The 15,328-nt window shown below is 32.4% G+C and overlaps 1 protein-coding gene across 4 annotated transcripts in view; it reads left to right on the top strand.

The window, feature by feature from the left end:
- The first annotated feature begins 3,451 nt into the window (after positions 1 to 3,451).
- LOC148626330 (uncharacterized) overlaps positions 3,452 to 15,328 on the top strand; it is a 49,881-nt gene continuing 38,004 nt past the window's right edge. Inside the window, exons 1-2 of one of the 4 annotated variants that reach the window (XM_088570213.1) lie at positions 3,452 to 3,609; positions 9,631 to 9,661. The gene's annotated coding sequence lies outside the window, so the exon portion shown is untranslated. The other 3 variants (XM_088570216.1, XM_088570214.1, XM_088570217.1) reach the window with 3 other exon arrangements.

Below are 15,328 nucleotides of genomic sequence, written 5' to 3'. Positions count from 1 at the left end.
TGTAGGTTCAAACAGTTGAATTAGCTACACCTCTTAACTGAATAATTGTTATATATAAAGTTGGTGAATTTACGTCGTTAAGGTCAGAAAGTGTCAATTTTATAACATTTTGGAAAAAAATCATGTACTAAAGAGGAATGTCTGTTTAGACCTGTGTAATTAAGAGGCATTTTTAACATGGAAGAGATGGGAAATCTTCTTCTTTGATTTTCCGCAAACCATCAATCTTGACGATTATGTGCCATGCACGCGTGGGTTTCAATTTACAAAACATAATTTGACAAAGTATTTACAAGATCAATACATTTTTTTGTTTTATTATTTTGTACAATACGGTTAGAGTTGAAACTATGTAAAATGATTTATTTTACTGTTTGAAGAGGCTTTCAAGAACAGATGTTGTCTGGTGTTTGAAACTCTCTAGGGTTGTGCGGTGTACAATAGTTGCCGGTAAGATGTTCCAATGAGTTATTCTTCTTGGATAAAAGGAGTATTTGTACGTGTCTTTCTGTGTTTGAGGGAGAATTTGTGTGTGTGTTGTCTGGTACGGACGTCTGTTGGAATTAGCAGGTTTGTAGGGTAAATAGCTACTAAGTAATGAACTAGTTTGAAAAAGAAGATAGACGTGTTCTTGTTCGTCGTATTTGTAAAGTTTGCAAATTTATTTGTTCAGCATATCATTTACGGAGCTAGTGTTGTGGTATTTTTTGCAGGTATAGCGTGCTGCTCTCCGTTGTACCATTTCAAGCTGTTGTATTTGTGATTTGTTGTGAGGGTCAGCTGCTGTATTCTTGTTTTGGTCGAACCATTAGTGTGTATGATTTCTCTTAGACAGCCTGTGAGTTAACTTTTAGGTTAAGTTTAGTTGTTTTGACGCTGCTTATGTTATGTTATCTATGTGTTTGTTCCATTTGATGTCATTTTGAATGGTGTTTGTTCCATTTGATGTCATTTTGAATGATTACTCCAAGATATTTTGTAGCTGTTTGTTTTTGTAGTACATATTGGAGTGTGTAGTAATGTTGTATGAGGTTTTCCTTGGTTGTAACATGGAGAACTGTACACTTGTCTGGATGCCCATGGAAGGACATGAGCCAGTCCTCCTTCAAGTGAGCTGCAGCTGATATATCTGTTATTTTTGTTAGTTTTATATATGGTGCTGTCATCTGCAAAAAGTCGTAAGGTACTATGTTTAATATAGTCATTTAATCATTGATGTATGCAAGGAACAGTATGGGACCCAGTACTGTTCCTTGTGGTACGCCAAATGTAACATATTTTTTTTCTGAACTCTCACCATCAACAAAGACTGTCTGTGTTCTGAGTGTAAGGAAATCTTCAATCCACTGTAAGGTATGATAATCTATGTCATAGTGACTGAGTTTATATAGGAGTCTTTTGTGAGGGACCTTGTCAAAGGCTTTGGCAAAGTCCATCACAATTACATCTGGATGAATGTTACTATTGTTATTTTGAGCAAGTTCTTGAATAAATGAACTAACTGGGTTTTGCAGGATCTTGAATGGTGAAATTCACGCTGAAGGTCGTATAAGATGTTGTTACTCTCCAGGTGTTCCATTATGCTACTTGCAATGATATGCTCCGTGATTTTGCAGGGAATGCAGGTGAGTGACATTGGTCTATAGTTTATCGTGTTGTGTTTGTCTCTTTTTTGAAGACTGGGCCAACATGTGCATGTTTCTATCTATTGGTATTCTGCCGGTGTCAGTGTGTTTTTGGAAAATGCATGTAATGATGGTTACCACATCTATACTTAGTTCTTTTAGTACCTGTCCACATATCAGGTCAGGATCAGTGGCACTGCGTGGATTTATTTGTTTTAATAGTTGAAGTACACCCTTTTCTGTGATGTTGATTTTTTTCCACTTGCCTTCGACTGGTATTGCCGGGTTTATCAGTAGTTTCAGTCGAGAACGCTTTTTTAATTGACGGTTGAGGATGTTTGGTTTTTCAGATGGAGCCATTATGCCATTATCTCGTAGTGCTGCTATGCCGTTGTTGTCGTTTTTCATACCGTTGATGTAAGTGAAGAGATTTTAGGATGTTTTTTTTTCTGTTTTCATTGGGCTCGCATGCTGGAAAGTCAAATGTAAGGTTTTGGACATTGCACCAATAGGCTTTTGTCATATCTTGTTGTAATGATTTTTTTATACTTCTTTGTATATTCTGTATTCTCGTTTCTTTTTCTATATAGATGTTTTGATTTGTTAATTTTTAGTCTGAGTTTATTGTCAATCCATGGTAGTTTCTTTCTATTTTTGTGGGATGTTTTCATCAATATATTTAAGCAAAGTGTCTCTAAACTTTTCCAGAGATCGTTGGATGTTTGCTTATGGTATTGATCTCTGATTTGAGTTCTAATTGCTTTCATGTCCTCTTTTATTTTTGACCAATTTGCCTTTTTGTACTGATATACATTTCTGCATGATTTTTGTTTCTATCAAGTGTTATGTTACATTCAGTATAGAGGCATTGTTTCAACCTTGTTGGTTGTGATTTGGTTCTTAAAAATGCTATTTACAATAACTGGGGTAATGTTTAGTTGAATGGATACTGCAATTGTAGATTTCATTCATATTCATAGATATGCGAATTTGTCCCTAAAAAGTCCCTTGAAACATTTCCCGCTAAATTTAGGACATATTTCAGGTCCAGGATAGCTACCTGTCGGATATAGTAGAGACTATGCCTTGTATTATAGAGAATGAAGTTCATTTAATAATGTTTTTTTAATAATAAACATAAAAAGTAACACATGCTTTGATATAGAACCCAAACCACATATCTTGGTAACCCGGATATGTTCATTTAAATTTTCATAGAAAAAATTAGACTCTTTTTTGAGTAAGGAAAATAAATAATCTAGCCAAGGTTATGATGAAAATAAATAATCTGACCTGCACAAGACTTGAAATAAAATTTCTGACATGAAACAACTTGCCAGCCCCCTAAGAATCTAATGGTCGTCCCCTTAATTATATATAACCGCCGACCCCTGGATCCACTTGTGCCTTGATCTGCCACTGGTTGTATATAACATGTTGTACAAGTAAATGAATGGGGGTTGGGGGGTTGGAGGGTCACACTGAATGACATCACAACAGGCTTCTTTTTTAGAATGAAGAAACAAGGGAGCCTAGTATACACTCCCGAAGAAACTGAAAGGGCGGAGGGTCACTGATGTGACTGATTTTTTGGGGCTTGAACTTTTCGAGAAATGTTTGAATGTTATATACTATTGATTGTTATAAAGTTTGTAAAAATCTCCTCGAATGGAAAATAAAGACTGCTTTCGGATTTTGTTAAAAACCCACATCATTATTGAGTATTCTTAGTGCGGTCGAGAAAATGCGAAAGTAAAATTGTACGTTGTTGTCTTGAATTTGGTTGTTAAGGTTTGGTTATTAGTTAAACCAAATACGTCAAATGGACTTCCGGATCAATCGAACGTGACAGCTCCCCAACTGCTCGTGTAAACAAAGCTCTTTTGGTGGCTATACAACGGCCAAATTAGCCTATTGATGTTGTCATCACTCTATCGATAGAATAGTGCATTTTCTTATGTTGCTTTGAGCACCAAAAATCAGGGTAATAATGTATTTTTTAACTGACCTAATTTTAAGTCGACCTTGTACTCAGGTGGATTTATTTACACACATTAAGATGACCGAATTTTAACTATGTAACTCGGGGTCACTGCTCTATCCAAGAAGTGTCAGTTGTGCAAGGTATTGCAATTTCAATTTTTAATCCATTCTTGAGTGTTTAAACTAATATTTATTTTAGCATTTTACAGTAACTATAACGAAAGCATGGTAAGGAATTCTGTATGTACTGCATATGATACTGTTAAAAATGTGTACAAACATGATAATTGTTACTTTTGATTTTCCTTATACTATTAGATTTTACTGATTAAAACTTATTTTGAATTTGTCATTGAATCATCCATATTTCTACAACTAGTGACATATTCTTTTTTTTTAGTTTTTTTCTGATCTTATCTGAATTGATTAACCATGATGTACATGAAACAAGGTGACATTAGGTAGTTAGGTGGAAGTAAAATGTCCAAGCCGTCTAGGGTTCTATTAGTTTATTATCCAATAATAAAGACACTGAAAAAATAGAATATTAGAATAGTTTTAGAAAAAAGTATTCTCAGTTCATACATCACAGTTACATGTATATTACGTTAACAATTAAACTGAGTAAAAAACAAATGTATATTCAGACTTCTGTATTACAATAATTAATCGTACCAATCGATTTCACCTGACAGAGTACTTTTACATTCTAAAGTTTGAACTAGTTTATATCCACAGTATTATCAACCAATTAATAAGTATTATAATGGATTCAAATACCATCAATCTATCAAAATAAGTATATATATTCAAAAACCAATTCTTACCACTTGTGGAGTGTATCCTGGGTAAAATTAATGGTCCTGGCCATTTTAAACAGTGCATATACAGGAATATGTCCTAAATATAATACTATGTGCTGGCAGTAACCGTTCAGTAAATACATGTAATCATCATACATTTGTATACTGTGGAAATAAAATCTCCTAGCTGCCATGAAAATACTTAATCTGATTCTTCACATATTAATTAGTATTACCCAGTTCATGCGAGGAAAACTTAAACTGACTAGAATAGATAGAAAAAGGTGCAACTTACAAAATGTGTTATAAACATCCATCCCGGTCTACCTGTATTGTGTCTGATGAGATGTATATCATACATATATTTGAACATGGAAAAATGTTCTATGTGTCTTCTATGTCTAATAATTTTGTCTGGTTTTGTGTTTTGAACTTCAAAATTCAAACCTCCTTAAGGCTTTTAATGTTTAGTTGTTAAAACTATCAGTCTAAAACTATCAGTCTGGCACTGGACGGAGACTCGGGGATGAAAGGCTCTTGAATATGATCTGTTTAAGTTGTAATTGAACCTGCACAAGAAAAATCTAATTATTCAATCAGTCTATTGGAAGTGCTGACACGAGAGATTTGCTTTCTTGGTGACAGCATTTATTATTTTAGTGCCATGATACTCGTGGCTTCCATTGTGCTCATCATCAGTAATACGCTTGGAATTACATGAAATAAATCAGTCTCCTATTCGAATGCTATTGTGACCTGGTTTTAAACGTACTTTCGGTTTTACCGGAAATGATCCGTATTGATGTGTCACTGAAAAAGGAAATAGTTGTTACACTTTATACTTTATACTCCCCTTAAAAGTGCTTCATAACAACCAGTACTCCATGATAAATACTTTGTTTTGCATTTTTCCTAAATAAAAGGTAACTCAAGTCTATTTTTTTATATCGTTCCATCTTAGAGAATGGACCAAAAATTTTCTGGGTTTTTGATCCTTCAGGATCAAAATTCCTTATGTCGCCAGTCTATCTTGGTTTTCATGCATATTAAATATTAGATGGTTTTAAAAACAAGGTTTCAAACCATAAAAGGAAAGTGGATATTGCTTTTACGGGTCATGTCCAAGCCAAGGCCAAAAAGGAGCCAAAAAAACAACCATAGTACAAAATTTTGTTATTTTTAAAGCTCAATTTCAAGAAAAATGGATCTCTATGATATTGCACCACAACGCTTGCAGATGTTGACATAATTTTGGTATATAAGTTCACCGTGATAAGTTACAGGTCAAGTTTAACTTTTGTTCAGCTCCAATGAAATAAATCAGTCTCCTATTCAAACGCTATTGTGACCTGGTTTTAAACGTACTTTCAGTTTTACTGGAAATGATCCGTATTATACCGGAAATTGGGGGAAATTACCGATTGTGTTAATTTTGGAGAAAAAATGTATTAGGGTTGGGAGAAAAAATTAGGGTCGGTCTGGAAACCCGAAACAGACATATCTTTTTTTGGCCTTACAGCAAAAATGCAATATTATTACATAATTACATTAATATAAGATATTATATAAATAACAGAAAAATCACTCTGCTACATTAAGTTAAATCTGTTGCAGCTACAGTCGAACCCCGATGTGTCGAACTCGGATTAGTTGAAATCTCGGATAACTCGAACTAATTACGCAGTCTGAGCAAAACTCCCCTTACTCTAATATAATTTTACATCAGATGACTCAAACTTGGATGAATCGAAACCTCGGTTAACTCGAAGTAATCAATCAATCAATTTTTTATCTTATTTGGACTGATACAAAACACAGTGTGTTACATTGAAGAAGCTAAAACAATCCTTAGTTTCATTAAATCAATATTCTACATTTTGATTTATTTCTAGTAATAAAATGTTAAAATACTGCATCTAAATGTACAGCTTCACTATCCATGAATTTTTTCTTTGCTTAATTTCAGCTTTTGGGGGTTTTGATCTTTCAGGATCAAAATACCTTATATCTCTAGTCAATGCTTGGAACTTCCCTACTATTTCTGAACTCTACAAAAAAATATAGTCCAAATGTATTAAATTCTTTTCATATCATTCAATACCTCTTTTATAACCAGTAAATATGTTTCTGGCACTTATTCAGCTCAATAATATTCTTTTTTTTTCTGCAAAACAAAAATAAAATCTAGTCTTCAAATCAAATTAAAGATTTGAGGGACTCCTTTTTAGCCTTGAAAGATATTTAGTAATAAAATTCATTTAGGGAATTGAATTTTTGCAGTATTCAAGAAGCATTAAATGTGTTGAGCTTGTTCCATTTAACACACTTTTCTGTCAAAATCTTCATTAACATTTTATGATTAATAAACAGGAAGTGAAGAGTAGTGATTTTAACTAAGTAAAATTAGCAGGAAAATTCAAATTGATAAAATGTATCTAGTTTTTGAAAATTTTATATTCGTCAATTTAAGAAAATTATTTTCTTAATGGAGATTGGTTTTATTTGAGTATAACTGCAGTATAGGATAAATATTCAGTTAAAATTTTTTAAAAGTTAATTTTAAAAATTTTTGGGAAAATGGTGAAATGGAACATAGTTTGTAAATGTGTGTGAAGTTGGATACTGTTTAACTATCCATTACAGTTCGTACTTCAGTAATCAGTAGTAAAGATTTACATTCAGTTTCTACATATTCTTCTTGTCATTCGCCATTACACTTGAATGCCAGTCTCCTCAACAAATCTTGCTGTCTTCTGTAGGTCTTCCACAGGTCCATACAGTTTCTCTGTAATGGGGGTTGGTTTATCCCATATTTTCTCTCTCTGTGCCTGGTGTGACTTGCAGGTCTGCAGAAAGTGTTCTGTATTTTGCTCTGCTTCTCCACAGGGACACATAGGTGATGGAATGACCTTCAAAACTCTGTACTGATGTTCGTTAAGTCTGTTGTGTCCTGTCCTGAGCCTGAAGATTGTAGTTTGCTCAAATCTTTTTAGTTGATGGTAGCTGTCTTGCTTCTGAGAGGTATTGTGCAGAGACCTGATGATGGTCTTCATCTTTGTGTAGCAGACAGGATTTTCATCTTGCTGTTCTTGGGAACACCCTGTTTTAGAAGTATTTTTCGGCCATGCTTCCCATCTATGAGTACTCTTGCCCTTCTATTGTACAGATATGAGTTGGTCCATTTGTACATTCTTCCACTTACTCCAAATCTAAGAAGTTTCACAAGAAGGCCATTTTTCCAAACTTTGTTAAATGCTCTCTGAAGATCTACAAAGACCACTAGCGTTACTTTCTTTGATTGAAATGCATCCTCGACTACTTGAGATAGATGTGTTTTCTGATCTGTGCTCTTGTACTGTCTAAAACCATATAATTGGTTTCTACATATTAGGGAAAAAAGATTCTAAGTGATAATTTTGCATTACTTAATCTTTGGAAGTTTGTTCATGCTTCAATTTTCACTAGAATCAAAACAGTGAACAGCACTTTGATTAAAATAATGATCACGATCTTCTATATCATTAAGGGCTTTTTTGAGGAGTCCAATGAAATTACGTTTTACTATGATGTTGGTACAACTGGCAAATTTGTACTTGCAATTGGTAGTAGCCATTACTGTAAACAATATTTTGTAGACAAATATACAAGAAATATGGTACATGTACAGCAGTAGCACAAATCTATTAAAATTTTTACAGAAATGATATAATATATCAATATGGTATACTTTTCTAAAGCATGCTCTCACGATGAAGAAAAACCATGAAGGTCTTTCAAATTATGTAGCAGATGTTTATCCTGTCTTGTAAACTAGTAGAAGCTTATTTTAAAATGGTACTGTATAGTAAGTCACTTACTATAAAGTACTTTTTTAAAATAAAACAGCACATGGATAGTAATCAGACATTACATATCATCCTTTGGACTCCAAACAGGAGTGAGAACTGATAGAATCATAACTCACCATTGTAAAATTTACGTAATTCAGAAAATAATCCTGGTGATAAGGCACAACAGATGTTAACAATTGATCTTGTGATTTGCCAACCTTCCCCTGTTACATCATGCTCGCTTCATCAACTGACAGACATGGTAAAATTTGACTGGACTGTATCACAAATCATGATGATCAGTGGTCATCAGATAAAATAATACCTATTTTAGTAATGCTTTTGGGTAATATTTTAAACAAATTTCAGCTGACAAGCATCATTTTCTTTTTATGATAAAAGGAATAAATGACATTTTGTTTTAGATAGTGACTTCATCAAATTTAATGTCAGGACTCGCCCTTATAAACAAGCTTACCTGATATATATGAACTGTGGTAAAGTCACTGTCAAAAACAAAATGCCATTTTTTCCTGTAATTTGAGTTCAACAGCATATGTTTAATATTCTAACTTTTGTTATTTTTCTGTGCTTTATTAAAAATTTGGGTGTTAACATCATCATATCATTTACAAATGTACCATAAAATCTTCATAAGGTGCAATATTTGCACAGACATGTTTGAGAAACATGTACAATTGAGCTGAAAATACTGAGACTGAAGTACAATGCATTACATGAAAATAACATATGAAACTTAAGGGTCATAGCCTAGACTGAAGTGTCTGTCTCAATCTAACTGACCAATCTAACTAGAAGCACAGCATAGTAAGCCGGGGGACAGCACTGGTCCATCTAGGTCATAGCCGTAATGGCCATGACTTCTTTATTTGAAATGTGAATTGGAAAATTACATAGATTGGTAGTTATACTTTTAGTTATTCTCAAAACATAAAAGGATAAAGTATGCTAGTCTTGATTTGCTACTTGGAGAACAAATGTATTGATATATAAACTGTTACAAAGGACAATTTCAGAAAGGTACAACATGCATGTAGTTAACAATTTTTAACAAGGAAAGTTAAAGTATTAGATATTGTATTGAAAATAATAGATATTGCTATAATTTATATTGACTGTATAGTTATTGCTGGTAAAAAGCTTGCATGATTGTGTTAAGCAGTGACTTTTAATTTTGTGAACATAAACATTGTTTTCCTTTAAAATTTGGAGAAAAAAAACTTACAACAGATGTTAAAAAAGTTGTAAAAGGTAAAGATTAATAAAAGTTTTTTTTTACATGTATACATATCCTTGTCAAAACCATTGCATGAAAATTCTAACTATATTGCAGTGGCAATTTTCACACTATAATTTATCCATTTGCAGCTAAGCTAGCAGATCTTTCCAATGCCTACAAGTATGTATTTTTTTGTTCATGCAGATTGCACACTTTAATTTTCTATCTTTTCAGAATAAGCCTTTTTTGAAACCCAAGTAATGCATTAGTGTGGTTTATCTCCCTTTGTGAAGATAGAACATATGGGGTATATTTTAGTTGTTGTGATAATTGTCTTACCTGCAGTCAGTATTGTATAACAGTGGTTTAACTAAGGAAAATTGATCACATCCAGAATGTGTACTTGTCTTATCTCTTTATTTGTTGTCAACTGTAAGATTTACATTTTGTTTTGAATGTCTTTGAGAAAGATCAACCATGTATATAATTTAGTATGTACCTTAAGGAAACAACTTTCATAGCTACCAGTTCAGCAATCTTCAATTTCTAACCAGAAAATTTATAGGACAAATAAAATTATCTGAAATTTCTAGTATTATTTACTGTTATTTTAACAACTTTTTTTCAGCAGATCCTATCTTCAGACATTAAAAAAGCTCCTTTAATCATTGTCTAATATCTGAAAATAATTTTGATTTGATTTTACTAAGAGTGTTGTGTCATACTTTAAAAGCTTGCATCAAATGTGTTTAAATTTGTTTCTGAGACCTTGACTTGTGACTTATGAACTTGGAAGTCCCAAAGAATAAACAAGTTCTGTATGAAGTTTGGTTAAATTCAGTTTTAGAGTATGTTGAATAATAAAGATTTCACCCTGTGTATAATCTCAAGACAAAGAAACTTCTATTTTCTTTCTCTCAAGACTTAAGTGCATGTATGAACCAGTGTCATGTTTGGTGAAGTCCACCAAAGAATGTTAAGTTTCAATATCTTTTTTTCATTTAAGAAAACAATTTATTTTATTAATTTTCATATTAAACACCATGGTAAAGCATCTTTAGCTTGGAGTTCTACTTTCTATTATTGAGCAAATTTGAGCATAGAAATCTGTGAACCTTTTACTTTTTAGCTCACCTGGTCCAAAGATCCATGAGAACTTTCACCATCACTTGGCATCTGTTGTTGTCGGTTAACAATTTTTAAAGAATCTTCTTCTCTGAAACTTCTTAGCAGAATTATATGAAGCTTTGCACAGTTGACCCTTAGGGTATCTTGCACTAAAGTTGTGTTTAGATTTTTGATCAGTCATGAAACATAGCTATGATTGCTATTTTTAGACTACAGGGGTCAACTCACCATATACTACATTTATTTTGAAAACTGAAAGATATTTGAAAATCAGTGTGACCTTCAAAAGTCGCTTGTGTGGAAGTTATCAGACTTGCCCTTAAAGGGCAAAATATTATTTTTTTTGTAGTTTTCAGCTAATATTAAATAAATAACAATTATTTGTCCCTTATCAGCTGTAGCCATAGGGGGCTTTAGATTTGCACTCTGTCTGTCAGTCCAGAAAAAAAATGAAGTTTTCCACACTTTTTTTTCTGAATGCTTTCAGATATTGAGCTGATTTTTGGTATGTAAGTCAATCTTGATGAGTTACAGATCAAGTTTACTTGTCCTTCCGCTTTGCTAAATTTTTGTCCAAGCCCTTGAACTTTGAATTATGTACTGAAATTTAAGTTTTTCACACTTTTTTTTTTAATGCTTGCAGATATTTAGCTGACATTTTGGTATGTGTGTCAACCTTGATGAGTTACAGATCAAGTTTACAATTTGTTTTGCTTTGCTGATTTTTTCTGAGTTATGGTCCTTGAACTTTTAAAATGCTTGCTGAGATTGGATTGATTTTTGGTATGTGAGTCTACCCTAATAAGTTACAGATCAAATTTATGTTTCATTCTGCACTGCTGAATTTTGTCAGAGTTTTGCCCTTGAACTTGGAAAAATTTACCAAAATATAAGTTTTCTGCACTTTTTTTCTAAATGCTTGCTGATATTTGGTATGTGAGACTACCCTTATGAGTTACAGATCAAGTTTATGTTTATGTTTTGTTCCGCTCCTCTGATTTTTGTCTGAAATTTAAGTTTTCTGCTCATTGTCTAAATGCTTGCTGATATTGAACTGAATTTTGGTATGTGAGTCTACCCTTATTAGTTACAGATCAAGTTAACGTTTCAGCACCACTGATTTTTGTCCGAGTTATGGCCCTTGAACTTGGAAAAATTTATCAAAATACAAGTTTTCCACCCTTTTTTTTTCTAAATGCTTGCAGATATTGAGCTAATATTTGGGTATGCAAGACTACCCTGATCAGTTACAGTTCAAGTTTATGTTTCGTTTTGTTCTGCTCCTCTGATTTTGTCTGAGTTATGGCCCTTGAACTTTGATAAGTTTACAGAAATTTAAGTTTTTCACACTTTGTTCTAAACACTTGCAGATATTAAGCTGATTTTTGGAATATGAGTATCCTAATGAGTTACTGGTCAAGTTAGTTATCGTTCCACTTCGCTGATTTATGTTCGAGTTGTGGCCCTTGAATTTACCGAAGTTTTCCAAACTTTTTTCTAAGCACTTCCCGATATTTAGATGATTTTTAGTGTGATAATCTAATCTGTCCAATTATCTTTACATAAAACCTTGCAAATCTGTATCTGTTAAATGGGTTTAAACATCTTTCTTGTCTTTGTCTATATGCCTTTTTCTTTTTCAAAATCAAGATCATTTCCTCAGTAGGTAGGGGACTGTATTTTTTGCAATACTCTCAGAATGCTTGTTTGATGAAATTATTCTTATGATAAGACTTATTTAAGTCCTTGAAGGGCATAAATTGAACCTGGCAAGCAATTAAGGCTCTTGGGAGCCTCTAGTTATCCTTTTTGTACGTACAAATCTTGTATTACTTATTTACCTGGTTAAATTTCACTCCACTGTTTTGATATTGTTCTGTTAAGATATTGTATAAGTTACAGTGTTGAGGATATTGTTCCTTTAAAACATTGTGTTAGTAACTGTAGTGTTGATGGATGATATTATTTTAAAGCACAATTTTAATTTGTGGTAAAACATGTACCAAGTTGGGAAAATGAAATAAAAATTAACTCAAAAAACCTTGTGTTATTTTTGAGATGACAATTTAGTGTTATTCCAAGGATTTATTTCAAAATACAATTTGTAACTGAATTTTAAAGATTTTAAAGGATCTGATTGCAGGTAAGACCAGGGTTTGGTTAAATGTTAGGAAGTCACATTAAGTGGTCATGCTACATACACCGTATGAATGATTTAAAATAAATTGAAATATAAAGTTTAATTTTAGCTTACTTGTATAAATGCACCCAAGTGTAAATACTTAAATTTACAAGTGCATATATGCACATGCACTATGTATTATGATATAATTCCAAAATTTTTTTGCTTTGTAAAATTACATTTGTAGAAAATCAATAGTTATATGTATAAACTCATTCATTTTATCTTTATTTCTTTTTTAATCAATAATTTAAAGTATTTGTGAAAAGACTCCTATGTAGGTTTAAAACCTTGAGATTGATCATGAACATAAATAACTAAGATTGTCTGCATGATTTCCCTATGTATTCCTGCTATTGGTAAAAAGGGAAGATCTTATCTTGTAATATATTTTTTCCCACTGCAATATTTTGTTTTATGTGATGAATGTTCACATGTTCTAGGCATCTGTGTACATGTAGTACAAATACCCATAAAAGGTCAAACACATGACCATTCTTTGCTCTGTCTGTCTGTCTGTCTGTCTGTCTACATGTATTGACCATGTAAGTGCAACTCCACGGAATGGCCAAAGGATTTTCAAGGAAACTTTTACCAAGATAGGGTATCATTTATGTAGGCGTGTAAAGCAAGATGTTTTTTATAAGGTTGTATATTGGTATGTCATTGTAGTCAGTAGTCAGTAGACACTTGGTTTTCATGTGATAAGTATAGTTGTGGTGGACCAGTTGTTATGGAATTTTGATATGATTTTGCTGACCACTAAAGGAAGGCTCCTATTTTCTTTTGAGTTTCTGTCCCCTACTGTTTTAGAATAATGGGTAAAAAAGTGAAAACATAGATGTTATATTAAAACCCATGTAGAATATCATATGTATATATGCATGAAGGAATAGAATTACTAGCGGCATACTCCAAAGGGAGATAATCCAAATTGAGGCTCCTCATAAACACAACTCCTCTTAAACTGCTCAAGGGATTTTGATGAAGTTGTATAGTAAGGTTGGATATCCTGTGTAGATGTGTATCAAGGACTATAATTATTGTTGGATGATGCCAAAAGGAAATATTCCAAGGGTTTTTCATTTAAGTCCATTTGAAGTGAGGGGGAGGGGGTATTCTCTTTGTGACCTTGCTCACAGTATTCCAGTTATTATTGGATTCTTTATGAAAATTTCTGCCTGTGTTTATCAATCAGATATTTCTTATGGTTTTGAAGTTATATGGGATCAAAGTAAACACACGCCATCAAACTATTTTTATTTTTGGTCTGATTTTGAAAAAAAACTTATTTTAATTTCAAATTTTGTGCAATATAGTGTCCAAACCGAACCATAATGAATTATAAGTCCCTATGCTTAAGTGTGTCAAAAACTAATATGGTGTCCACACTTGGCCCAACTGTTTAGGATTTGACTACTGAAGTTCGTTTGCATGTTTTTCTTTAACAGTAATGACCTTTAGTGAAGCTGTACACATATTAAGCATCAAAACTTGCAAAGGCAGATAATCCAATTTGGGTTTACATGTTCAGTTGTGCAAGAGGTGGGTTTCATTCAAAGTTATAGCCTCAAAACAGATGTAAAAATTTATAATTGGCTGTAAGTCATGATGTCATAATGGAACAGAGTATTGTGACTTCTACATAAATGGTTAATTTTACGCTTAACCAATTTTTTATAAAATCAACCACAATGTTGTAAATTAACAGAATCATGATAATCATAGATTTCATTAGGAATTTAATCAAGGAAATAGACATGTTAACAAACAAATATGCTACTGTATTGTGGGGCATTTTAGTGAGATTTTTATTTTTGCTATATTTGTGAGGTTTGGGGAATTATGAAAATATTGCACATTAAATGGTATAACCAAATCGCTTGTCCAAATCTTATAACAGACTGTTTAGGTTTTAATGAATTCACAAAAGTATTCATCCCTTTGCCATACAATTTTATGAGAAAAATTGTTCAGAAATGCAGTATGCTCACTTGCTTTTTACTAACATTTGATTTATGGTAGCCTATAGCTGATGCCTAATTTGCATTTGCAAGAACTAATAGTTTTTTGTTATGTTTATGCTAGTGAATGATTGCTTCCATGTCTTGTTAATACTTCAAAAGAGATGTTGCATCTTAGATCTTGAAGGTTTCTTTTTTTTTTGGCTTTGGTGTTTTGCTTTGCATTTTTGTTTAGATTACAAAATGCTTTTGTTTCCTAGAAAGCTTGCCTTGTAATTAATTGTTTAGACATTGCCATTGTTATTTATTTTTTAATATCTTTATTTTGCAATATATGAAATATGGTTATGATTATTGAAGTAATATGTTTAATATAGAACATTAGGGTTAAGTGTTTCATATGAGAATTATGAAAATATCTTAGTTGACAGTGTACAATTAGTCCATGCACATGAAGGAGACGACTATAAAAGTGTCGCATGAAATACAGTTAATTTTTTTAAGTGTTTAATCTCAGAAAATCTTATTAAGGATTTTGGTGTTATTGTTAAATTATCATCTGTGGGAGAAAAA

The sequence above is a fragment of the Perna viridis genome, chromosome 2 (genome assembly GCF_037379345.1).
Source record: "Perna viridis isolate PV_CMFRI_1.1 ecotype Kerala chromosome 2, ASM3737934v1, whole genome shotgun sequence".
NCBI lineage: Eukaryota > Metazoa > Mollusca > Bivalvia > Mytilida > Mytilidae > Perna > Perna viridis.
The sequence above is the reverse complement of the archived record's forward strand: the minus strand, read 5'-3'. Positions and strand labels throughout refer to the sequence as shown.